This window comes from Ambystoma mexicanum, chromosome 2q, assembly GCF_040938575.1.
Source record: "Ambystoma mexicanum isolate Mex_15411 chromosome 2q, UKY_AmexF1_1, whole genome shotgun sequence".
In the NCBI taxonomy this organism is placed as follows: domain Eukaryota; kingdom Metazoa; phylum Chordata; class Amphibia; order Caudata; family Ambystomatidae; genus Ambystoma; species Ambystoma mexicanum.
The window spans coordinates 880824833-880852043 of record NC_090924.1 but is presented as its reverse complement, the minus strand read 5'-3'; the positions used below and the strand labels follow the sequence as shown (position 1 = coordinate 880852043).

The 27211-nt window shown below is 43.6% G+C and overlaps 1 protein-coding gene across 5 annotated transcripts in view; it reads left to right on the top strand.

The window, feature by feature from the left end:
* Positions 1–27211, top strand: part of APBB1IP (amyloid beta precursor protein binding family B member 1 interacting protein) — a 1612974-nt gene that overhangs the window by 519801 nt on the left and 1065962 nt on the right. The window lies entirely within an intron of this gene.

Here is a 27211-nt window from a genome sequence, read left to right as displayed (position 1 = left end):
AGGAAGGTCTTGAGGAGCTTCCGGAACCGTAGATGGTTCTGCTCAGGTTTCAAGGTGGCAGGGAGGCAGTTCCAAAGGGAGGCCCCAGCCAAAGACAGAGATCTACCTCCAGCTCGTTTCTTTGAAAAACGACTGATCCTGAGGGTGTTAGAGGTAGAGGAGCGAAGGGCTCGAGAGGGGAGGTATTTACGGAGGGATAGTTGAAGGTATTTTGCACCCAGGCCTCAGAAAGCCTTGTGGACAATGCAAAGGGTTTTAAATTTAATTCTTGCATCCACTGGGAGCCAATGAAGGGATTTCAGAGCTGGAGAGATACGATCCCAGGGCTTGAGGCCAAGGACAAGTCTCTCAGTCCTGTTTTGGATCAGTCGTAATGGACGGAGAGTAGAGGCAGGTAGATTTAGAAAGAGGCTGTTACAGTAGTCCAACTTAGAGAGAATCAGAGCTTGGGAGACAGTGAGCTTCTGAGGGAAAGTGAGGAAAGGAAGAGTACCTCTAAGGAGGTGCAATAAGAAGTTTATTATTTAGAGACATCAGAGATGTGTGGGGAGAAGAAAAGTGTGGAGTCAAAGATGACCCCAAGGTTCTTAGGCAGGAGGAGGGCCAAGGCTTGCTGGGATTGGAACCTGCAGATCACATGCACATTGCAGCAGCGCTCAACCCATGAAGCTAGCATATCAGATATAGTAAAATTACCAATTATTAGTAGTGGATTATACCATTAAACAGGTAACTGAGATTTAAGAGCAGACCAGTTAAGTTCATCTGCAGGTCTGGTGCAAATGTAGCCGCATGTCAAGCCTGCATGCATCTACTTTTCAGGTTAGGTTATTGTCCCATCTTCAAACAAAGTTTTCCATTGCATGATCCAAAGAAGAACTCCAGGCAGAGAGCAAAAACTATTATTCCCATTCGCCATTGCTGATAGAATTCTAATCAAGCTGTGAATTGAAGAACCAAAGCAGGGCAGACTCCCCCTTTGTAAGCATGTAACGTGTGCTCCCGGAAGGGAGACTGGAGTGGGCAGAGTGTGGGAAGCATGGCCTCCTGCCAGAGTTCTGAAAAAAGGGCAGGCAAGGGTTCAACTCTAATTACACCCTGAAGATGCCTAGCTCAACTGTCTGATGATACAATGCTTCTGTTTACACCATAGGCAGTCATGAGTTTAAAATCAGCATCATCGTAAAGATGTTATTTTAGGTTGAAGGCTGTGAGTGCTGTGAGCTGTTGCAAGTTAGAAATGCTGGCCGAGAAGACACACCTCCTAGCTTCCTGGTCAGGTCTCAAGAGCTTCCCAAAAACACATCCACATCACAGCTCAACTTAAAAGAACTAGGAGTGTGTTAAAAAACACACACACACGCCCTTATGGGACACCAGACAGCGTCAGAAAACGACCAAGTTTGTAGCATTCCAAAGGAGTGCTGGTGCTTTCCTATTTGCTACAAAAAGCCTACCTCAAAGACTGGACTCCTTGCTGTGCAAATGCATGTGACCCTCGCCGGTGTACCTCTAGTCTGGCGGCTCTGATTCTGTGGACTGGACAGCCGCCACCATGTAGAAGAACCCTGAGGCAAAGTGGCCTACCTTTGACTCCTGTCCTGGCTCATGCTGGAGGAGGCTGGGAAAGCAGCTGCTCTGTGCATCCGGTCTCGCTGTCCTGCTCCATGCTGTCTTCCATCACGCTGTATCTCTATTTATCAGCACAGGCACAGCATGCATGGATTAAAATACCAGCTCTGCACACCCACTGCTGCAACTTGGCGGAGAGCAGCCAGATTCGGTGATACAAAACACTGGGAGGGAGCAGGCCGGGCTGAGGCAGCCCCGCCCAGCCCTGCCGCTCCCTCCCATTGTTTTGTAACACTAACTGCTGCTGGCGCCAGGGTGTTGCGGGCCGCGGCAGTTGGCCGCCGGCCCGCCGCATTTATCAAAGAAAGATAACACTTCATTACTTACTTACAGATCCTTTGCAACTTGCATCCGTTCGGCGAGGCGGAGGCCCTGGGGGCCAGCTCCTGAAGTGTGAAGCCAACGCCTGGGCCCGAGACCGGCCCATGTGGGCTTCAGGAACCGGCACCCAGGTCTCTCGCCATGATTTTGCATCGGCCACGGGCCGATGGGCCAACGACCCAATCCGACCCTCGACCAGGCCATGAATGTATTACCTAGCTATCTTATATTATGGAAGTCAGGGGCAAAGATTGAGACTATTAAAAAAGGAGAGAGAGAATGTTGAGGACGTCTTTCCTGGACAGAATAAGAAGCTATACACCGATGAAGTGCTCCAATCAGAGGTAGAAATAAGTTCATACCTTGGCAATAACTTCAACCCTAACCCTAAGTACAATAGACTTAATTTAGCATGGCTCTGGGGTAAATTCAATGGCAAAATTAGAAGAGGATATTTTACTGGGCAGAATGCTATACAATGTTTTAAGAACGTTATACAATGTCTTAATAATCTAATGATAGAGCCCAGGTACTGATGGTCTATCAGTGGGCTATAAGACTCCACACGTTCAGCCATTTTTGAATCTATGCTGATTCAGTTGCATGAAGATCTTACAATTAAATGTGAGACTGATGAGACATTCGTGTAGACTATGTTATCCATTAACAATGACTGCATTGTTTTACTAACTGGAAAGGTAGTTAATGTTCATGCTTCACAAAGATCAATCAGGTTTTGTGCAATGGAGAGTCTCAGCATTTAACACCAGACTTCTTTCTGATATTATGGGTTTGGGGCAGGCGCCTTCAGTGGACTTGTGTGAACACATCAGATGCTGAAAAGCAGGGAACTGTGTACAGTGGAGATTCTCTCTGCTGTAAGAAAACATCTAACATGCTCAAAATGTATTGTTCTGGCCAATCTACTTTATAAATGTCCAATATTTAGCTATTTTACTAATGGGAAATGTTGATAGCTCAGCGGGTTGAGTGCTCGCTGCTGTGATCTGAGCTTGAATTGCAGGTTGCAGGTTCGAATCCCGGCAAGGCCAACTCAGCCTTTCATACTTCTGAGGTCGATAAATGAGTACCAATTTTGGTTGGGTGATATTGTATGTAAATATGTGCTCTGTAAAGCGCTTTGGATTAAGGCGCTATATAAATAACACATCGTTATCATTATCTTAAAACAAGGATGTCAGTTTTTGCTCTTGTATTTGTTAGATCTTTGCAACCCTGGCTTGAAAAAGTTACAACTAACTTCAAAATTAAAGGAATATACGCTGAAGTGTTCTAGTTAAAATAGTAACATATCATGGCATGATTTTGGTGTACATAGAAGACCTTGAATCATCTCTTACACATTTTAAGAACATGTTGCTCTCCTATACCATAGTGTCAGAATATAAAATGAACGGTGAAAAATAAAAGATTGTCCCTAAATAGTTTATAACAAAATGTATGTAAGTAGGCTGTTTTTGAGTTTTGACATCCTAAAACACTAGGGGCCCGATTCTCATGTTGGTGTTAAGTATCGAAAAGGACGTTAAAAGGCTTATCGACCTTTTCGGTACTTAAGACCTATTCGGAAGTTGGCGCATTCGTCCGAAATCGGAAGGAATACGTCAATTTCGGAATATATGTGGCGGTTGCTGGGATGGGTTGGAAACCAACCTAGCAACCGCCATTGCTGCAACGTTGAAGCTGTTTGCTTTGGTGTACATGAAAGTGCTCATATACAACACACGGGTGTATATGAACATTTTCATTTACACCAAACCGAGCAGCTCCAACGTTGCAGCTCCAATGTTGCATCCTGCAACGTTGAAGCTGCTCGCTTTGGTGTAAATGAAAGTGTCCATATACACCGCACGGGTGTATGTGAACACTTTCATTTACACCAAAGTAAGCAGCTTCAACATCCTGCAATGTTGAAGCTGCTCACTTTGGTGTATAGGAACTGTGTACTCTGCAGCATTTTTGTAGAATAATGATTATCTCGTTATTTAACGAAAATGCTGCTGAGATTGTGCAATCCGCCTGCAGGCGGATTACAGCAAAAGCACTGTCGTGCTTTGCGAAGACGCCCAGGCCCACATGAGAATAGCAGTGGTGGCTGGGCGTCAAGAAATGGCGCAGTGAGCCGTGCTATTTAGCACGCTCACTGCGCCAAGATGAGAATCGGGCCCTAGGTATCTAGGAATCTTGTTTGCCAACAATCTTAGAGACACCATCTACTGAAATGATGAGCTTAAAGAGTCGATTGTGAAAAGGTCTGCCACCTTGCTGTCTTGTTTTAGACTGGAACCAATCAGAAGTACTGGTACTTTATCCAATCTAAATGCTTCCAATCCACGAGCAAGAATGCTTCTTTCAATTGGAAGACTTGGTGTTATTCTTCTTTTTATGCAGTAATAAGACAGCTCCGCCCACATCTGAGAGTTTCTGATCTGCCTGGGCATGGTTGGAACAGACTAGCATTAATTCTTTCCCCACGCAGAGGTTACAGCCTTTAAGTGACCGGACACATGTGTTTCCGGTTTGAACCCATGACAAGTACCCATGCTTATCAAGTGTATGGCCACTCCTGTAGAGGTGAGATATCACTAATCAAACACTCAGTTTAGTACATTAAAACGCTGTTGCGGTTGGTGCTAACACAGGGGCATACACATTATGGAACCCCTTGACTAAGTGATATGCTGTACTACATGTTACTGAATTACAGAATAGGTGTGGTCTGCTTAGAGCAGAGTGTCAGAGTTACAGGCCGCTAATGATCCCTATCAGAATTTAGAATTCTGGAAATTAATAACTCTTAGGTTTAGTGCCTACACTGGCTTTGGAGATGTACAGGTCCGTAAGTGTGACTATTCACAAAGAGGCTAAAAGCCAAGCTGATTGCCACACCAATTGGTCAGGTGACGTGGGAGTGACTACAGAACAAAATGTATATCGTGTGCGTGCAGCCAAAATAACAACAGAGATACATTCCAGGATCCATAATAGGACCTTGTATAGCACAGTTAAAGTTTGAAAAGGAGAAAATGGGGAATTGGTCCTCTGGTGGTCATGTGGGAAATATTTTGGGCATGCTCAAATACACGCTTCTAGAATGTCTACCAGCAGGGTAGACATTCTAGATGTTCTGTGGAGAAAGTTGAACAATAATACTGTACTAGTCATCAACATTTGCAATATAGGCCGGCATGTGATACTCCCTTTGTCCAGCATATGCGACTCTTTTATATATAATTGATTTTTATAACTCACTTAATATCAAAGAGGTTCCTAAGCGCGGACCCGGGATTCAAACGTGTGTTATTCTGCATCGTCTTGCTTCCAAGACGAGCGTGTTGCCACTTACCTATATTACCATTTGCATCGAAGAGCAGCCTATTCCACATTGTCACACTAAATGCAGACACTTGAAGCTGCGAAGAGTGGGGCTAGGGACCAACCCTATCTAGCATTGCATCGTCTTGTTCCCAAAGTGAGCATATTGCCCCTGAGCTATCCTCCTGGACCGGCCTGTTTATCCCTGCCTAACTCGTTAGACCTTCAAAGGACCCCTTTTAAAACCTAAATTAGTTAAAGGACAAGAGACTCAGGATATGAGCTGGACCCAATAAAATCTTCAAACACCTTACTATGCACCATACTGTAGTGGAAGTGAAGATGCAGGTATGGTAGGGGAAATGGGCAGCGACAGGGCTGGGGAGAGGATCCATGAGACATGGAAAGTCTATTCACAGAGTTTACGTTGTCTTCTTCAAACAATACAAGTGTGTTCACTTTCAGCATCTCTCCAACGTCAATGGCGCAATGGCCTCATCAGTGCTGATTCCCCAAAGCCAATTTGGACAAGTGGAATTGTGCTTCAGGCACAAGTGCAAATAAACAAACTGATCTCATCCCTTCTGTGTTCAGGTATGTGGGTTCTGGGAGCAAGTAACCATATTACTTGGGATGAGGTAATTTGCACATGGTTGAGAAAGTACAGATGTCCCATGCAAAATGTTCTGTATTATCTTGCCCTATATTTTCATTCTGTCTTGTATGTGTTTAATCTGCTCCAACCCGTCCATCGGGTATAGATCCTGGCCTTTCCAGGGCATAGGTGTCCTTAGCTTCCAAGCCCAAAGTGACTGTGTAAGAATGAAGACTAAAGAACATGGGGGCCAGATAAGGAGAGGAGTCAACATGATTTGTCCAACTGGATTTAAATCCCTTGCATGGCAAAAGTGCTGAGTTGTTCAATCCATGCGCATTTGTGAGCATGAATTGAGAGTTGTGTTTCATTTGCAAGTTCTCAGAAGTTACCAGTTGAGTCCCCTGCCCTTTAACTCTCTCCCTGTTTTCCTCCCTCCCTCTACTGCAATCACTGTCTTGCATCAAACCCGGCAGCACGTGAACACTGAATGAGCCCCTTAGAGTGTAAACTAGATCCCTGTGCTTTTCATGAAAGGCAGCATTTGCCTCCCATCACATGGGCTGCTCAGACTAGGAAGTGCCATTGTATAGGCTGCTCTGGAATAACGTTGCCGGCAATCCCCAGGCAAGAACGGCTCCAAGCCCCTCACACTGATAGGGTTGTAGGATTAGGAACTGTAGGACTAGGAGCTGTTCTCATTCAGAGGCACTAAGACTGGACAGGTCTCTGAGTTAGATGCCCTCCTACGATGAGCTTTTTAAAGTTAATCCCTCGGACTAGAATTGTCTCTGAGGGACACCACCTCAGACTACGAGCTTTTGAAAGTCGCTGACTTGAAAGCAGAGCCACTCAACTTGAGAGTGTTAAAGAATACCAAGGCTAGAAGCATGTCAAAGCCACTCAGACAATTTTGTTCATCTGAGAAACCTGCATAACAGCAGAGCTGATGTTAAAAACCACTGTGAAACATGAAAATCTGAATAAAGAATTCTATGAAAATATGTCCCATTTGCTTTATTATATTGGCATTGCGGACAGAATTGTGCACCCATTAAAAAAACTCTGCTTGTGTCCCCAAAAACATATATATCGTGTTTCTTCAAGCTTGTTTGAGTCCAAAACGTTGCCGCAAACAGCATGAACCCATTTGAAGAATGTGAGAGGGTTGATTTTAGGTATGTGGACACTGATTGCCTTCATCCCTCCCTGTTCCTGATCATCTGCTTGTGTTCTACCCTCCATGGCCAATCTGGCCAGCACTGATATAGCAACATTCCTATTAGCCTGCGCCAGAGTGGACATTTTATCTCTGCCTGGCAGGTGGCCATTTTCTCCAGACAGCAGATAGTCTTGCCTGCGTCCCTATTCACCCTTAGCTGCACAGCAGAGCAACTCTGCTCCCAGTTCAGCCCAATGGAACACACTGCTGGCATCAACAACTGAACCACATCATATTTGATTTCTAATCGGCTAATGTACTTTTGGGAACATATATGCTTTTGGAATATCAAGCAATACGATAGAAGTAGGGGTTTCAACATTGATCTTCCAATCTACCAACCAGAAAGCTATCAGCGTTTCCAGGAACGATTAGTGCATTAATGCTTGTCACAAGCAATGCTGTAGCGGGCCTGATCTCGGTGCACACATGGAGTGCATCACTGATTGCAGTGTCTAAGGTTAACATAAGCCAGGGCCTGCACATGTGTAGTCAGATCCTAGCATGCCCCAGAGCTATTGAAAGATCTCTACCTTTACAGTTACATAGAAACATCTGCAGCCTGGTCCGATTATACATTATTTACTAGACTGAGGTAGTCACAACAAACAAACTTTGACAGGTTTGCTCGTGTTACCTCTAATTAAAATGCACAGTGATTCAAAGACAAAGCTGTTACAGCTTCCTACAAATTACTTGCCTCTTTTTAAAAATGGAACATTTACATGCATTTGACGGCTTATTTATTAACGGAAAAGGAGGGTTCTTGTCCAAGCATGATATTATTTGCAGGATGGAAGCAAAATCCCAGGAATTGCCTGCCAAACACTGCATTTTCAGTAATTATGTCATATGTAACACCACAGTATGATAAGTATCAATTGGTTTTGCGCTAGCTAGTGGTGACTGAGCACTGATGTCTGAAAGGCTTTACATCAATCATGACCACTAGCAATGTTCTTGGAAATATTCCAAAGTGTCCTCCTTTTTTTAGTCTAACCAGTCATAACAGAAAGGGAAAAAACACATGCAAATCAGGCTTGGCCCAACCCCAAAAGGGGGTCAGCCCAGCCAGAACTGCTAGGTGGTCTTATTCATGCTGCATACAACCACCAACAACCCCAGACATGTTTCCATTTCATTGGCCAGCATCAGTGAGTTGTAGCTTGGAACTCTAGGCACAGCATACCAGAATCAAATTAACATTTTGATTCGATATCACAATCGAAACTGTTGAAGGCTGCACTGGAAAAAGGGTGTGTTTTTTTTAGGTTGATTGTGTGTGGACTGTAATGGCCGCGATTAGGACAGTTTTATGGGGTTTCACCCCTGCCCCCAAACCACACTCGAAGCTGCTCCTCCACCCTCCTTCACCTTTTCCCCCTGAGACCTCCTTCTCTCCCGGCCCTCCTCCCTTCCTCGCCATGAATCTTGCACCCAGACACCCATTAACCCGCCCACACAGAGAGAAAGACAGCCAGACACACACACACACACACCTATAACACCTGCTACTTCCCTGAGTTATTCAGCCTTTTTTGCCCGCAATTGATTAAGGGCAAAAGACCCAATACCAAGATGTCATGCATCATCCAGTAATCAGGAACTACCTCTCTGGAACAAGAAACTGGTGCATAGTTTGCTGTAAAATTCCCAAACACACACAGTTAATGCCAAATATAAATGGTTGTATGGAACGAGTTGGCATGTGGAGTGAGTCATTGATGTGAAATGATTGGGCTCTCCTAGACTATAAGCAGGACCTAAACATCTCTCAGTGATTTCAAACCCTCCCGCAAGCTTCGGAGAGTCGGGACCCGCAGAACACAAATACACTGGTTTTGCAAATGTAATACCAAAATTCTCAATCTGTGAAGGCAACATTGCAATCTTCAATTACCATTTGTGGGTTGCATCTGCACAATACTAGTAGCATAGAAAATGTCAGGAACAAGATTTGCCTCTAGTTTCAACTTGCAAGGAAGGGCATTCTCTTGATAGTTTTTGACCACTCATCCAATTGCAAAGCATTGGATGGACGGTTATTGACTTCCAAGTGGAGGGGGTGGCCTTTACACAGTGGAAGTGGCCGGGGGAAGACTGCATCCACTGTTCACCCTGGAAGCACTGGATTCAGAAGTGCAGGCAGAGATCCCCTAAGACTTTTGCCAGCACCCAAAAGTTAACTGCGGAATTTAGCATTTTATGCATTGCAATGTAGGTGCAAACACCTGTCCAGTTGTCCTAATATCTGCAGCCACCACCGTGTGTGTTGTGGTGAACATGACAAACACGTCTCATAAAAATTAATGAGCCACCTATGTCCATACTATTGCACGCAGTCACGCTGCCCTGCCCCCAAATGTCATACTTTGTGACGGAGGCAGGTCCAGGTGTTGGCTGATTGGCAGGGAGCCTCTGCGCACGCAAAGCTCGTCACCCACAGGGTTTCCGAAAGCGGGTTGAGTAGCCTAATAATCTTCTTCCATGGGGAGGGACAGAGAGAATTGATAACAAGAGAATACGCAGTCAGATTTAGAGAGAAGTTGTTTACATTTCAAAGGTCGCTTCCGCTACGCACGTCACACCTCACTGCGCTCTTTATACAGAAAATGACGTCCTAATTACTGTTATTTAATTTCCTTTGTGCGCTTCTCAGGGGGGTATTTGAAAGGCACATTTAGCTAGGGTTTGAAACAACTCCTACGTTGTACTCGTGTGTTGATTCCCGAAAGCACCACTCAATTGGGATTTGGACAATATTATTTGACTTCATTAGTTCAGAAGAAATTGCCTGTTGCACAAAACAATTTGCAATTGCATATTTGAAAACAGTGCTTGATTTTGTTGGAAAGTTTCTTTCTTTCACGGAGAGCACTGTTTAAGTACTGTGGATGTTGCAAAATATTTTATAAAGATTTAGAAGCTAGAGAAATCTGCAGCCGGGTGTCAGCGTCTCCTTCCACTGCCTGCAATTTCGCCTGGGCCAGAGCCTGTAGACTGTTGTGTTTAGAAGTAAACATACAAAATAGTGTATGTCAGTGTACAGTCCACTGCATATTTCGATTATCATTTAGTGTGTGTATTTGAGCAAGCACAAGACTAAATGAGTGTGCCTGTATGTGAGTGAGTCAGTGTTTGGGTGTGTGTATTATTACATTCATGTGTGTGTCAATGTTGCTGATTGAGTATTTGTATATGTGTGTTGGGTGTGTTTGTGTATGTGTGTCTGTTGTAACAGTTTATTGATAAGCCACACTCAACACGACAAAGAGTTCCTTCCCTCCCCACTCAAGTGGTTATACAACAAACTATTTAACAGATTCTATTTTTTAGCCCTATCTCAGACACATATCATGCCCCTTGGTACCCTCACCCCTGAGCTAACAATGATCCAAGAACCGGACTGGTGTAAAGGAAATATATTGGTATTTATTTAAAAGTAATGGAAATTAGAACGAAAATATCAAAAACCACTTTATCCATGGCATAACACAATCAATTTATCTCAGCATAAATAAATCACAAAAGTGAGTTAATAAGAACACAATCACAATTCTTAACTTTCTGCAAATTTCACTTCACAAAATAATTACACTGATCAATAACAAAGGCTCTTATGAAATGTGCGATTTTGATTTCCCTGCAGGCTTAAAAGGGTAGCAGTAGGATTTCAAGATTGGTAAAAATACATATGACAATCATAATTTCGCCCACACCTGTTGTTTAAAATAAACACAGGGTGATTTATTGCTTTGTTCTTCAGACCCCCGTTGCATTGGTCTATGTTGGGAAGTCAGGCAGAAACATTGCAATGCTTCGGGGAATTTTGGATTTCAGACCCCCCTTGCTGGAAGGCCTGTGTTGGGGAAGCTGGATAAAAAGGTAGGACTGATTTAAGAACAAAGACACCCCTAATCCTTAAAGAAATCGGGCCAGCTGGACAACAAGGATTACCCAATTGAGTTATAGGCTATAGTTTTCTGCGCACACTGGGAAGTGAACTTTGTTAATTTCAAATGTTAACTAAATTCACCGCGTAGTGTTGTGCCAAATGTGGAATTAATTAAATTTATATTTTTGGTTACATAGGCTAAGGATCTACACAGTTTTGCCCCCCTGCCCACAATAAAGGGAAGGGATTCAAGGCAAGCAAACTCCTTCACCTTTTGGTTTCCCAGGGCTCAGTTCTACTTACATAGCAAGCCTCTGTTTAAGGTTCAGGAATGCCAGCTGAATGTCAGGACATTATGGAAAGATAGGACAGGAGTCACTCCACTTTCAAATATGGCCTCCCGCTCTCAACCATAGGACCAAGTCAGCTTTGAGGCCTTCCTAGAAATAGACAGCTCCACCCAGAGGCACTCTCAGTAATCTCCTCTGGTGTGTCCTTAAAACTGTCAGATGGTAAGTTTCAGCAGCCTTCCCGATAATCTGTCTCTTGTCTGTCTGTTCCTGTCTTTCTCCTTTTTCTCTGTCTGTGTCCTGTCCAAGTGCAGCCTTATATAGCAGCGATGACACCACCAATTTTACAATCTTGGGCAGGTACCCTGAAATAATTCCTGCTACTATGATTGGACAGTTACCCTTCTCTCTCCACCCAAACCCAGCCTCCAAGTCAGGATTGGTTTAGGGGTCTGGAGCAACATCTGTCAATTCCCATTTGTCACCATCATTTGTTCTCCTTCTAACCTTTTGGCACAAACTAGTTATGTATTACACAACTTAATAATTTTCCTAGCAACTGCCAAACTAAACATATTTTTTGTTTCAGCTAATCATGGGGAATTAGATAAGCCTGCCACCAAATCTGTATCATTTAGCATAGCCATGTGGCACCTTTCTGCCATTTCCATAAAAAGCACAACAGTTATGAATATATAAGTTATTAAGCATATCCCTAATTTCAGTTTCCACCCGCTCACCAACTCTCCCATTTGGAACATGTTCAGATCAGCCAGAAATCTAGTTTAACTGGCCATTACAGTTCCAAGAGTCACAGAAAGATGAATATTATATCTCCAAAATTGCCTGGAAATTGCATAAGAAATGGTACGTAGATGAAATCCATCCACCTTATGATGGCTGAGAAGAAGGTCTAAATGATCATAGTCTTTTGAAATAAATTGTGAATTTTCATATGGGACAAATGGTCCTGTTCCTCCTTTTGGCCATTTGTTTTCACTGTGTCAGCCTGTACCTTTATCAGTCTCCTTTGTGTTGGAATCTTGCCCTTTGAAGTGGGTGCTCCCATTCCCATACATATTAGTTGTGCTCCAGCTCCAGCCAAGAATTACTTTTCTTGAAGTCCATGCTTTCAGAGCCAGCAGGTCTGTAGAACACTGAATTTTGACACCTTTAGCAGGGCTTTTTTTATTGCAGTTGGTCGTTAGATGGGAGATATGACATCCAGGCTGGAAGTGGGAGATGTCCTTGTGACGTTTTTACCACAGCCAGCAAAAGGGTTTACCTTGGGCTAACATTTATTTCATGAAGACCAAGTGGCTCTTCAAATGTCACTGGAGTTGTGTGGGTGAAACAAAATATACATTGCTCCTTGTCAGCCCACACATCATGTTTTGTTTTTCTGACATTTTTCTGTGAGCAGTAATATTTTTTCACTTTTACTTTTTCAAAAAATGTTTTTATTTGCACACACATGTGCAGGCTGTTTTTCTTCATTGTTTAAAAATCCTGTTTTCCATGTGACAGGGATCTTTGATTCCTCCTTCTTTTGCTAATTAAAATGCTTCTTTCAGTACTTTTTACACACATTTGTCCCTGGGAAGATGTACATAGAATTTACAATAACAACAACATACAGTTATAACATGACATTTCCATATCACAAAACATATTTTATTTATTTTCTTCATTTGTACAATAACACCAAGTACATTACTCCATATATATATATATATATATATATATATATATATATATATATATATATATATATATATATTCCATCTGATTTTTCATCCTTCCTTTTCATTCTTCATATGGTTCCTCTGCTCGACTTTCATTTGGATCTTCAATCAGTCGTAAAGCGTGTCTGGGATGACAGCTTTTCAACTGGTTGATGTGGACCCATTTTTCTTCTGTCAGTTCTGCTTTTGGGCTGCAGGTCTTGTAAGCAACAGGTGATATTTTATCTGCAATTTCAAAGGCAGCACACCAAGATCGGAGGAGTTTCCGCTCATTGGCCTGATTCCTTTGAAAATTGTATAGGTAAATGCTGTCACCTATTTCATACTCTTTCTCTTTCTTGGTGGTCTTTAGATTGTAGTAGGTCTTCATTACTTCAAACGACTTTTGCATGCTGGAGGTGCTTCCTTAAATTTTCAATGTACTCAAGTGTGCTGGATGCATTTATCAGTGTCTTCTCCTGAGTCCTATAGAGCAGATGCTGTGGTAGCACCATTTTTTCTGGTCATAAGCTCAAATGGAGACATCTTTGTTGATGAAGATGGTGTAGACACAATAACCATCAGGACAAGTGGCAATCGGATGTCCCAACTGGGTTCAGAGTCTGCCACAAACTTCATTAAGATACTCACAATTGTTTTGGTGTATCTCCCCCCCCCGCTTGAGGCGAGGCGGTAGGCAATATGGATTTTTCTTTTTACCCCTGGGATCTCCCACATCTTTGCCATCACCTCACTGGTAAAATGGCTTCATTGGTCTGACTCAATCCTTTGTGGGAAGCCGAAACAAGAGAAGATGTGGTTGATCATTGGTGCAGCAGCCGTCTCTGCCTTACAATTCAGAGCTAGAAGACATTCTACCCACTTCATAAACAAGCATGTCACAGTCATGACGACTGGCCCAATGAAATCAACTTGCAAATCTGACCAAGGCAATGTTATTCCCCTTTTTTGAAGGAGAGCTCTGTGTGTGAGTGAACTGGTAGGTAAATGTCGTGGTCCTGGCCAATGTGTGGCCAGTAGGCAACCTAACGCAAGATTTCCAATGTCGTATGAAACCCTCTATGACCAGAAGTGGCTGCATCATGGGTGTGGTTCAACATCAGGCTTCAGAATGAGGTAGGTAACACCCACTGGTCACAGCCAGATAGGGCTCTCCTTACCAACAAACCTTCTTGAATCCGGAACATCTTGGAAAACTTCACCAACACCTGGAGATCCTCTTTACTGGCATAATCTGACTCTTAGAGGAAAGCTTACAGGGTCTTCAATGTGTTGATAACATTTCCCAATAATCAGGTCTTCTTTCTGTGCAGTGTTCAAATCTGCATATGTGGTATCTTTACTCCACTGGGCTGTTGAGAGTTTGCTGTTAGCCCGAGTTTGTGACCTGGTGGCCCCTGCTATTTGGATTTCACCCATCAGGGATTCCGTTTCTATGAAATCCCCCTGCAGGGCTCTGGTTTCAGCCAGCTGGTCAGCCAGGTCATTCCCAGTCTTATGTGGCCCCTCTATCTTTGAATGACCTCTTATCTTCTTCCAATAGATAGTCATCTCATTGGAGGTCACCAGATCGTCGATTGACTGGATCAGTTTGGCATGCTCTAGGGGTTTGTTGTTGGCACAAAACATGTCTCGATTCTTCCAGTTAATCAGGTTGTCCAAAACCCATTACTGACACAATGGGAGTCAGTAATTATGACCAGCTCATTGAGTTGGTGGTGCACTGCAGTGAGGATGGCTTGATAAACAGACATCAACTCTGCAACCTGACTACTCTGGGATCCTATTTTATAACCAGCAGAGGGTTACAGGGTATCATTCACCCAGGCATCCCTGATGCCAGTCACCAGTTCTTTTTCTCAGCTGTTACCAACATGGTAGGAGCACCCATCCACATAAAATGTGCGTATACCATGACACGTGTCTTCTTCATAGACCTTGTGTTAAGTTAAGTACGCTTCTGTGTTGCTGTTGGTCATTAGACTTTTGTCCCCAAGACAGTTTTCTTGAGCACACTCATGCAAGTCCGCCAACCCTTGCGATAGGGTACTCTTCTTGTTTTGGACATTTCTCACCCCCACAGGAACACCTGGCATGGACAGATTCCAGGAAGTAATTCTGCGATTACTGATATTGCCTGCCCAGATTCTGTCACTTTGTAGATATTGCAAGGGTTGATGAGGAGTTTCGACAATGATGTGCTCCCACTCCATGAATGGGTGGTCATTTTTCAGTGCCCACACCATTACTAGGAGTGCCTTCTCGCAGTCACTGAATTTCCTTCATAGAGTACAAAATCTTGCTTGTGTATGAGATGCCTTTGTTGACCTTGTCATGCTTTTGTTACAATCCCACTGTTAGGCAAGTATCTGAGAACCCTGTCTCCAATAAGAACTCCTTGTTCTTTGTGGGGCAAGGCAAACAAGTAGCCTTGGAAAGTCTTCTTTCTAGTTTTTTAACTGCCTCAGATTGTTCTGGACCCCACTCACACTTGACTCCGGCCTTTAATAAATGGACCAAGGGTTGAGTGACGTCTGCATAGTCTTCAATTAACTTTCAACTATAAATAGTAAGTCCAAGAAGGCTCCTTAATTCTCGTAGCAGAGTGGCAAGGTCTTTTAATTTCAGTAAGGCTTCCACCTTCTTCGCCTGGGGATTAAGACCCTCAGGTGTAATCTCATGCACTAAGACGTTCACTCGAGTCATACACCATTGTGCCTTCTGAAAGGACAGTTTTGCTCCGGCCTTCTGCAACTGGGTTAGAACATAGCGGATTTCTGCTATATGTTCCTCCATAGTTGAGATCTTGATCAAAACATCATCGACATAGGCCAGGTTTCCCCTTTCGCCCAAATTGGGCATGGCCTTATGTAGATAGATGTTGAACTCATTGTGGGAGTTTATGTATCCAAAGGGGGTTTGAGTCCACGTGTACTGTTGCCCCCTGAAGTTAAAGGCAAGCTTGTACTGGTCTTCCCTACTCACGGGCACTGTCCAGTAACCGTTGGTCAGGTCAATGGCAGTGTACACCTTTAACCCTTGGATCTGGGCCATTCCCTGATCGATGTAGGGAAGGGGCCATCTTGACATGTGGACCCATTTGTTCATCCCCCTCAGGTCTGCACATAGTCTCAATTGGCCGTTTGCACACCGGATCCGATGCACACCCTCGAAAGCAACCGTGAAGAAGATTCCAGACCAAGTAATATATTCAGACTGTTAACAAAAGTTTGGGCACATGCAGCCAACTTGTCCAAAAAAATGAGACGGCTATAGGAAACTTTATCCAACACTAGAGGACAGCTTAAACAAGGGAATCCCAAGACATCTTCAATTAGCGCAATTGTATGTTACAAATCCCTCCTGAAGATCCTTGCCAACACAAGAAGGGTGAAACACGTGTAGAGGGTAAACCTTACTTAGAAGGTAGAGGGTGAACCTTATAACCCCCATAACAATCGAGAAGATCGATACAATCTTACCAAACCACTTACCTATAGAAAAGAGGAGCCATCAAAAATTGAACAGCAAAGAGGAATTTGCAATCACAATCAGAAGCTCCTTTTGTCAAAAGTGGAAACTATGATTTATTCTTTTCTAATATTTTTTCTTGTCATGTACGTTCAAAAAATCCACATGTAATAATGTATTTAACAATTTGTGCAACATATAAAATTTACTTTTGGAGCGCAGAAGTGGATGACTTGTGATTATTTTCAGGGAGTCAATTGGCCGTTTGGTTTAAGGATGTCAGTACCGGGTTGTTAAAGGTACTGTGCATCGGTCAAATTATCTCACAGGATTCTAAATTCTTAATAATCTCTGCGAGTGATTCTATGGATGCGAGAGGTAACCAGTATTGTTTCACAAATATGGAAACCATCTCAGGGTCCATAAGCGTCCACTGAAAAAATATCTTGGAGTTCCAGGAAGACCTGTTTTAGCTTTTGTCTTTGCTCCTCACCCTCAGAGGCTTCAGCAAGGTTGATCCTTTTCTCGGCCATCTGCTTGAAACCTGGAAAGACCACAGGCTTGGCAATTTCAGGGGCATTCTCCAGTTGGGTGGAGAGATCTCTTTTGATGGCGTTGACCTGGACAGGGGATTCAGGGTAGTGGTCCTTGACCCTGAACACTACCTCTTCCCTCCTAATGTCACAGGTCACCTTTTCCACACCATACACCAGGCCCTGGAAATTTCCCCCATGCCTAGTAACAATCTTTTCTGGTGGAATACCGTTACTGATGTCGAAACAGTCGTTTGGGATTGGTCCCATGATTTCATTACCTAAATCAATAGAATAAAGTTGGGCATCAACCACCATTCCAATAAAGGTATCTCCACCCAAAGTGATGCTTCGAGGGTCGCTGTTATCCACTGATATTTGAATGGTATATTGTTCTAGGTCTACTAGAGGTGACATATTTAAATATAAACCTTGTTGTTGGAGATGGGAATTTAGATTTATATATGCATCCTGATGTATGAGGTTCTGTCCTCGCTTAATTTTGAGGCGAAGAATAAATTGCTGCACCTGTCCTGGCATGCTAACCTCCTCTCGCACTTGAACTTACTCCTCAGTCAGGCCCAGACTTTATTATTAAATTAGGTCCAAATTGATTGTGAATCAGTTTGGAATGTCACTTCCCAGATAAAACGCAGAAAGGACATCTCTCACGACCCAACAATTGTGGTTTATGCTTTTATTGCCAATGGACAGTTTAAGCATACACCTGCTAGGCAGGAGATGTTTGGAATTTGGGGTTTCCATACCTACTTCCCATTTGTCAATCAATTTAAATGTGGGAATGGTCTGATCTTTTGGGAGTTTCCTGAATAATTCTTCTCTGATGAAACTCTTTCCATTATTCGGGCATGCTCTGGTGAGCACTGGTTCTCCCCCCGCCATTTAACTGAATTCGGAAAAACAACTGCTCGCCCTTTTTCTTAATGTCTGTCAGACTTTGAGCTGACTCTTGCTTGCCTGGTTTCATGGTAGTCAAGGTTTCTTGATTTTGGACTTGTAGGGAGGTTCATTTTCAAGAATGGAGAAGAGTTCCCATCACCAGTTTGTTCTCCTACAGAAATGACAGTGATGTCTGGGTTATTTTTTAAATGGAACTCTACATTCTCAGAACGTTGATCAATTACGTGATAGGTACCATTCAGGCTTACATAATTGGTACTAATTTTTTATTTGATGGGCGGTTAGAGGACATTGTTTACCCAGTCGATCAGAGGAAATAGCCTCCCCAGAAGATCGTTCCCCAGTAATCAAGGTGTGCCCTCTGGAGTCACAACAATCACTGGATGTTTCAGCCAGTGGCGTCCAATTTTTATGTCCAGATCCGCAGTCTCTTCGATGGAAATATAATTCCTGTTGAAGTTTTGGAATTGACCAGGAGGTGGCGTGAGTGGAATTTGGTGGCCCTCCTCTGGTCCTGCTTTAGTTGGTCAAATGCCCTTTTTTTGGCAGGAGGGTGGCTTGGGATCCAGTATCCATCATAGCTGATAATTCACATTAATGGGTGCATAATTCGGCATTCTTTATCTCCCACGGTGCAAAGAAAGTGTGAGTTATTTGACAGCCCAGTGGCCATTTTCTTAATATGGAACTCTGACACTGTGTGATCTTGTGCAGTTTTCTGTGTCAGAGTTCAGGAATCTGTAAAAAATCTTTGCAACTCGCAATGGCAGTTATTGGTGAATCCTCCTTTTCCCCTGCTCCTTGGCTGTCCCCTGTTACCTGGCAACAGTTCTCAGAACCTATTTGGAGAAAGCACACCACCCCCATTTCACTTCTGTTTGGCTCACATGTTTGGGTTGAATAGTTTCTGGTTCTGGGTCGGTCTCCATACTTAACCTGTCCCACTCAGGGTCGTTTGTGACCCATTTTTCTTCAGGAGGGATCACCCTGTTTTTGAAAGAGACGGTCTGCTTACCTGAATCCTCCAGGGATTCTTCTCTTTCATAGGGGATAATCGCAGTTCCTCCACAAAGTGGGTTCTTCTTTGGCCTCTCCTACTTACTCTTTGCTCTTTAGGTTCTATTATTTTGAGGGTAAACAAGACTCTTTCAGGCTGAGAGATGTATAGGGGTTTTGTTTGGAAGAGAAAGGAAGCTTCCTCAAGGGCTTGGCATCTCCCCTCCACCCGGGACCCCTCCTCTGGAACCTGTGGTTTGTCAGAGGTTTCCTCCCGTCATTTACCCCTGGGGCATCAGACCCGGGTGTTGGGGAATTCTGGGAAGCAGGGTTAGGTTGAGAATTGAACTAAGCCATCAGCATACGCCCCAGGTCATTGGTCAGTTGCTGAACCTGTCACTCCAGTTGCGAGACATTGTCTGGGAGGTCTTAAGTGAAACCTCTGCTGCTCCTGAAAGGGTTTACTGTTGCTTCACCCAGAGTAGCTCTGGTACTGGAAATTCCCCCCATAATTTTCGATCCTATATCTCCCTTATACCGGGTTCAAGGATCTATTGTCCTGGAACCGGGGAGAGAGAGGAGGATTGTTTTGGAAGTTCTGGTTTGGGGGATAGCTGGGAAAAAAGTTCATATTGTAGGGTGAAGTGATACTTTTCCCCTGAGGTAAGTTTGGAGGGAAGTTTCCTGGGGCAGTACTTACCTGATTAGCCCCCCCCTTGGGCTGGGTGAGTGTATACATACCCCAGGACTGGTTTAGTACCCTTGTACCTAGGACTTAAATAGGTGGCAGGGTCTGAGGGATCATTGTTCTGGGCCTCCACCTGGCTCCCATTCGGTTGGGCCAGGTTGGGGGTTCTCTTCTGCTTTCCATTTTGCTTGTTGGCAGGAGGGTTTCTTTTAGGACCCCCGTCTCCAGATCCAATGGAGGGGTCGTTTTACCCTCTGCCACCTTTGCAGCAGCAGGGGTGTTAGATGGTTTGGGGGTGTTGACAGTATTTTTACTCTCAGCAGTCTTTTGGACCTCATAAATCCTGATGGCCTTTTCAATCACCCAATCCAGGGTCCTATGCTTGTGAAGGTCACGCACCAACTGAGTCATTAGTATTTGGGGAGAGCATGGAAATATGTAGTTATGAACTCCCTACTATTGTTAATCACCCACCGGGAAGTCTGAGCAAATGCCTGCTTACACTCCTGCACAAACTTCCTAGGCGCCTGATCTTCCCACACTGCAAGTTATATGCAGCCTTACGGGCCTCTAGTGGGTTCCGATGGGTGGAAAAATGGTTCAGTATGGCCACCTTATAAGTGGGCCATTTATGATGATCCTGGTCCTCCAGTCCTGCAAAGAAACTGGAGTACTCAGGTGAGAACGTCCAATTAGGAAATGCTATACAATTCACATAATTCCTGATCTGAAAAGTTGCCATCATCTGCTTATAAAGTTCCAGGTGTTTCCATACGGAATACTTGGCATTCTTGTGGTATGGGGTCAGGCAGCTCTTTATGGCTTTGATTTGTCTTATTGGGTCTTTGACAAAACCGTTTCTTTGTTTCCCTGTATTTTTCTTCTTCTGCACCAGAGTCCATTTACCTTCTGACTCAGAACTGTTACCGGTACTACCTTCCCTGTCTTCTAGGCACTCCCTACCTCTATGCGACTGAGAATATCTCCCAGAACAATGGGATCTGGACTTCTCTCGCCTGGACCAAATTGGACTCTCATGGTCACTCTCCCTGGAGTTCCTTTCAGGCCCAGGATAGAACCCAGTTTCTTTATCTCTCCTACCCGGGAGTCTGCGGAATTCCCCCCCTTCCCCTGAATAAACAGAGGTTTTTAGAATGCCATTCCTAGGCTGAGGGTCTGGCTTTTCTCCTTCAGCCGATCCTTTTTTTGCTGCAATTCCTGCTGAAGCGATTCATGCTCCCTCTGTGAGACTTGTATGCTGTGTGCATACTCTAGGTGCTTTTCCTTCAGGAAACTAATCTCTTTCTCTTGTTCATCCCTACTGTTTTCTGCCTCTAATAGTTCTGCCTCTATTTGCCTCACTCGTTCTACAAGCTCATTCCTTTCTTCTTTAATTCTGGTCAGTTCCTGAGAACATGACTGTTCCTTTTCTACTTCCATTTCCAACTGATTTATCCGCTGTAATAGGACGCTGTTATCCTGATTTAACGGGTATTTTTCATAAGCCAGCTCAGTGCTTACCTGATAATGTATCTAGTAAAAGTAATTTTGGGAATCAATTAATTGGCTATTTTCAGTTTTCAATTGTTTTATTTCTGATTGCAATGTGATAATGTCCTCCAAAAAGACTCTATTAAGAGCAGACTGGTCATTTAGCTTCTGTTGCACTGCGCTCAGATTTTCTACACACTCTTTTTGTGAAATTTTCAGTGCAAAAAACAGGGTTTCACACTCTGCACTCTCTTGCTTCAGTGTTTTTAACTCAGCGTTGAGTTGTTGAACAGGATCCTGGGCCTGTGACAGGTCTCCAGCCTGATTCATCCGACTAGCCTCACTATTTTGCCAATGCTCTTCTACTACCAGCAAATAAAAGTGTAACTGAGCAGTCAGCTGAGCCATTTGTGTCTGTTCATCATGAGACGTTGGGGTCATATGAAATGCTTCAAGTGCTTTATGCAATATTTAATCTTCAAGCCAAATATCATTGCTTACTGCGGTAACCTCCTTCACAATTCGGTTTGCCAGTTACCTGCATTGTCCTCAATCCATTCTCCTTTGAGAAATAATTTAGTTAGGAGATGCTCCCTGGCTTCCCCAATGTTGGATTTTTGCACTTTAATAAAACGTTCTTTATGAAGGGGCAAAATCACCCTGTTCCTGCCTGATTTCCTCACTCAACTAAATTCCTATACACTCTGTTTTACCTATACACCTCCCTGGAACTCAAGAGTCAAGTCCTAGAAGCACTTTAACAAAACAAAGATGACTTTCCCTCCACCTTAATGCAATTGCATCAAAATTAATAGACTGTCACAATGTACTTGTCATGGGTCAGGAATAGGAGGCTAAATCCCAGCCCGAGCCCTCCCCACTCAAGTGGTTATGCAACAAACTATTTAACAGATTCTTTTTAGCCCTATGTCAGACACATATCATGCCCTTTGGATCCTTCACCCCTGATTTAACTTTGAGCCAAGAACCAGGCTGGTGTACGGGAAATATATTGTTATTTATTTAAATCAACAGTAATAGAAATGAGCACGAAAAATATCAAAAAACACTTTATCCATGGCATAACACAAGCAACTTCTCTCAGCATAAATAAATCACAAAAGTGAATTAAAAAGAACACAATCACAATTCTTAACTTTCTGCAAATTTCACTTCACGAAATAATTGCACTGATCAATAACAAAGGCGCTTATGAAATGTTGTGCGATTTTGATTCTCCTGCAGATTTAAAAGGGTAGCAGTAGGATTTCAAGATTAGTAAAAATACATATGGCAATCATAATTTCACCCGCACTTTTGGTGTAAAATAAACACAGGGTGATGTATCGCTTTGTTCTTCAGACCCCCTTGCTTTGGTCTATGTTGGGAAGTCAGACAAAAAAATTGAAAGGTTTGTGGAATTTTGGATTTCAGACAGCCCTTTCTGAAAGGCCTTTGTTGGGGAAGCTGGATAAAAGGGTAGGACTGATTTAAGAACAAAGACAACTCTCATCCTTAAAGAAGTCGGGGTCAGCTGGACAACAAGAATTACCCAATTAAATTACTGGCATTCGTTTTCAGCACACACTGGAAAGTGAGCTTTGTTGAAGTGAGTTTGAATTTGACCAAACTCACCCTGTAGTGTTCTGCCAAATGGAGAATTAATTAAATAAATAGGTTTGGTTACATAGGCTAAGTATCTACACAGTTTTGCCCCCCTTCCCCTATAAAGGGAAGGGATTCAAGGCAAGCAGACTCCCCCACATTTTGTTTTTCCAGGGCTCAGTTCTACTACATAGCAAGCCTCTGTTTAAGGTTCAGGAATGCCAGCTGCATCTCAGGAAACTCTGGAAAGATAGGGCAGGAGTCTGGTCACTCCACTGTCAAAGATGGCCTCCCCCTCTCCACCATAGGACCCAGTCAGCTTTGTGGCCTTCCTAGAAATAGACAGCTCCACCCAGATTCACTCTCAGCAATATCTCCTGGTGTCTCCTTACAGCTGTCAGATGGTAAGTTTCAGCAGCCTTCCTGATGGTCTGTCTGTTGTCTGTCTGTTCCTGTCTCTCTCCTTTTTCTCTTTCTTTGTCCTGTCCTAGTGCAGTGACCCTTATATATCAGCTATGACACCACAATTTCACAATCCTGGGGAGGTACTCTGCAATAATTCCTGCACTGGGATTGGACAGTTACCCTTCTCTCTCCACCCAAACCCAACCTCCAGTTCAGGATTGGTTTAGGGGTCTGGAACAATATCAGGCAATTCCCATTTGTCACCACCCTTTGTTCCCCTTTCAACTTTTTGGCAAAACTAGTTATGCTCATAACTTCATAATTTAACTAGCAACTGCCAAACTAAACATATTTTCTGCTTCAGCTAATCATGGGGAATTAGATAAGCCAACCACCAAATCTGTATCATGTAGCACCACAGCCATAAAAGCCCAACAATTATGAATATGTAAGTTATTAAGCATATCTCTAATTTAATTTACCCCCCACTCGCCATCTCTCACATTTGGAGCATGTTCAGGTCAGCCAGAAACCTAGTTTAACTGGCCATTACAGCTCCCAGAGTCACAGGAAGATTAATTTTATATCCCCAAATTCGCCTGGAATTTACCTAAAAAATGGTACATAAATGAAATCTTCTGCCTTATGATGGCTAAGAAAAAGGCCTTAATGATAATAGTCCTTTTAAATAAATTGTGAATCTGCATGTGGGACAAGTGGTCATGCTCCCGCTTCCAGCCATTTGCTTTCACTGGGTCAGCCTTTACTTTTATCAGTCTCCTTTGTGTTGGAAGCTTGCTCTTTGAAGTGGGTGCCCCCCAAGCCAAGGATGACTTTTGTTGAAGTCCATGCTTTCAGAGCCAGCAGGTGTGGAGAACACTGAATTTCGAGGCCTTTAGCGGGACATTTTTATTTTGGTTGGTCATTAGATGGGAAATGTGACATCCAGACTGAAAGTGGGAGATGTCCTTGTAAAGTTTTGCCCACAGCCAGAAAAAGGGTCTGCCATGGACTGATATTATTTTCATGAAGACAAAGTGGCTCTTCAAATGTCACTGGAGTTTTGTGGGTGAAACATAATATGCATTGCTCTTCGTCAACCCGTACATCATGTTTTGTTTTCCTGACATTTTTCTGTGAGCAGTTTTTTTTCAATGTTTAAAAATCCGGTTTTCGATGTGACAGGGATCCTTGATTCTTCCTTCTTTTGTAAATTGTAATGCTGCTTGTCCATTGGTAATGACAGGCAGGCCCCTTTCCACGTGGCTCTTTAACTTTACTTGAAAAACAAAAACAAATGCCAGGCTGTTTTTGTTTTAGTGTTTAAAATCTTGCTACTCATGTGAAAGGGACTTCTTTTTGGGTCCTTTCAATGCACCCCACCATGTGCATAAATGTGATGCATGTCCGTGTTTGGTCCACAAGGGGGGGCACAGCTGGACTGTATCATCCAAGCTATTTACATTAGCAGTGCCTGAAATTGTTGAGTACACAACATGATTAAAGTGATTTAGAGTTGGAATGTTGGTATATATTGTTGGAGCAGCATCATGAGTGTGATACATGGGGGAGTGCTGGCATATATGTTCGGATGAGCATCCTGAAAATGATTATGGTGACCAAGCTGGTATATGTTGTGGGGGATGCTTCATGAAAGTTATTAATTGTGACAATGCTGAGATATATTTTGGGCTCAACATCTTGAAAGTGATTCAGAATTGAAATGCTGGCACATGTTACAAGCATAGCATGGTGAGGTAAATAAAGTGTTATTGCTGGTGAAACATCATGAACAGTATATATATTAGCAGTGCTGGCACGTATTTTGGGCCCAGATTCATAAAAGTGCTCAGTGGTACAGCTGGCATAAAATATGGGCACAGCATCATTACGGTGAGTTGTAGTGGGAACGCTGGCATATGTTTTGGAGGTTTATTCATGGCAGTGATAAATAGCCGCAATGCTGGCATGTATTGCGGACGAAACACCATTAATGTGATATATAGCTGCAATGTTTGCATATATTGTGGGTGGACCTTCATGAAAGTGATTTACAGACGCAATGTCCGTTCAACATTGTGTGCACAACTTAGTGAACGTGATGTAATATTTCAATACTAGCTTACATTGCCTGTGCAGCTTCATGAAAGTAATTTACACTGACAATGCTGTCATACTTAGTGGCTATGACTTCATCAAAGTGATTTGCAATATCAGTGCTGGCATTTTTTGTGGGTGTAGGAGCATACCCCTAATTACCTCAACCCAAGTCGGCCCACAACCTGAGGAATGAAGGCATGTTTTGTACGGAAAGCAAGTTTATTGGTCAATTATCCAGGCAGCAGTTAGGTGGTGTTGTGGAACCAAACTAACCCAACTCACAATGAACCACATAAGTTGGCACCTTATATACATTTTTGCAACAGTTAAAACACTCCCAGTTACTTTATTATACTCCCCCCACCACATGTGATTGGACAAAACCTCTTCAAAGAAATCCCATCTTTCTCCAATTCCTACATTCTCATTGGTTTTAGCCGTTATCTTAACTACCATCTTCAGCTCATTTGTAGAACACACCTCCTTTTAGGAGTTGCCTGTGGTAGGCCATGATGTCATCAACCAGTTAAACATTTGTATGCAAACATAATTCATTACTATCAATAACTGGCCTAAGCCCTTTTAACCCTAACTCTTAATTGCACAGGGTTCCCATAAATACTTCGAGCATAATGAAGAAGGCAGGGTAAACATGTACTCTTTGAATTAGCAATAACTATCTCATTCCCAGCATCACTGGCTCTATTGGAAAGTTCTAATCTAATTAACTACCATTTCATTGTGCACGGCACATCTGAAAATACAATTGAAACTCCTGGGTTTCAATGGGCCTCATTACACGTTAGGCAGTAAAAAATGCGATTTACCGGCATGGCGCTATTAGCGTGTCCGCCCTCGCTGGAGACCGCTAATAGCGTTCCATTACGAGTAAGCGGACACGCGCATAGGGCCATGCCGGTAAATGACCCTACCGCCATGGCGCAAAAGCACCTTTCCGGCTCCGACCAAAGTGCTGATAGCACCTCCGCCCTCATGCTGCATGCTATTAGCGGTCACCGCTATTAGCGGTCACTGCTATTAGCGGTCACCGTAAAACACCGGAACCAGAAATAGCATCATCGCACAGGAATGGGAAAGAGCCCGGCGGCCATCTTTAAAAACACAATCCATTGCCATCCCCTGCACTCAGGACCTGCAGCAACACCACAACTGGCAAAATCACTTCTCACAATAACAAACAATGCCCAAGGCCCTAAAGAAAGCCGATGTGCGCCAGCGCAAAGAACGCTTTTCAAACGAGGAATTGAAAATGCTGGCAGATACCCTGGCTGCAAATGCAGACGTAGTGTTTGCTAGCGACATGCAGCGCCCTGCACTCCTGAGAAAAAAGGAGATCTGGGCTGAGGTGGCGCAGAAAGTCAGTGCGGTGGGCTCCACCCCCCGCACCGTAAAGGACATGCGCAAGCGGTGGGATGATCTGCGCCTCCGTGTACGCAGCATATTATCGGCCAACAGGAATCTGGCAATGGGCACAGGAGGCAGAGGAGGATCCCCGATGAAGATGCAGGAGTGGGAGGAGACATGTGCCAGCACCATTGGCATTGAAACCATCGAGGGAGTGGGCCGAATGGAGTGCGGTGTGGCAACAACGACAGACGGAGGTGAGTGTCCACGCAAAACACTGCAATGCAAAGCATGAGTTCCTCCCCCAAATGTGAAATGGGAATTAGCTAATGGATGGGGTCATCACACACACATGTACACAACCCTGCATATATGCCGTGCACATCCCCACACAACCACATGCATGCAGCACCTCACACACGTGTCACCCTGACCCATGTCCGGATGACCCACCCATCTGGCCAACAACCTGCATGTCCAAACTAGATGTCCAAATCCAAAGAACTGCAGCAACAACAACATATGCATGATGCACGTTGACCCATCACTGATGCTATCCCTGTCTTGCTCCCCCACAGGGTCACATTCTGACAGTGAGGA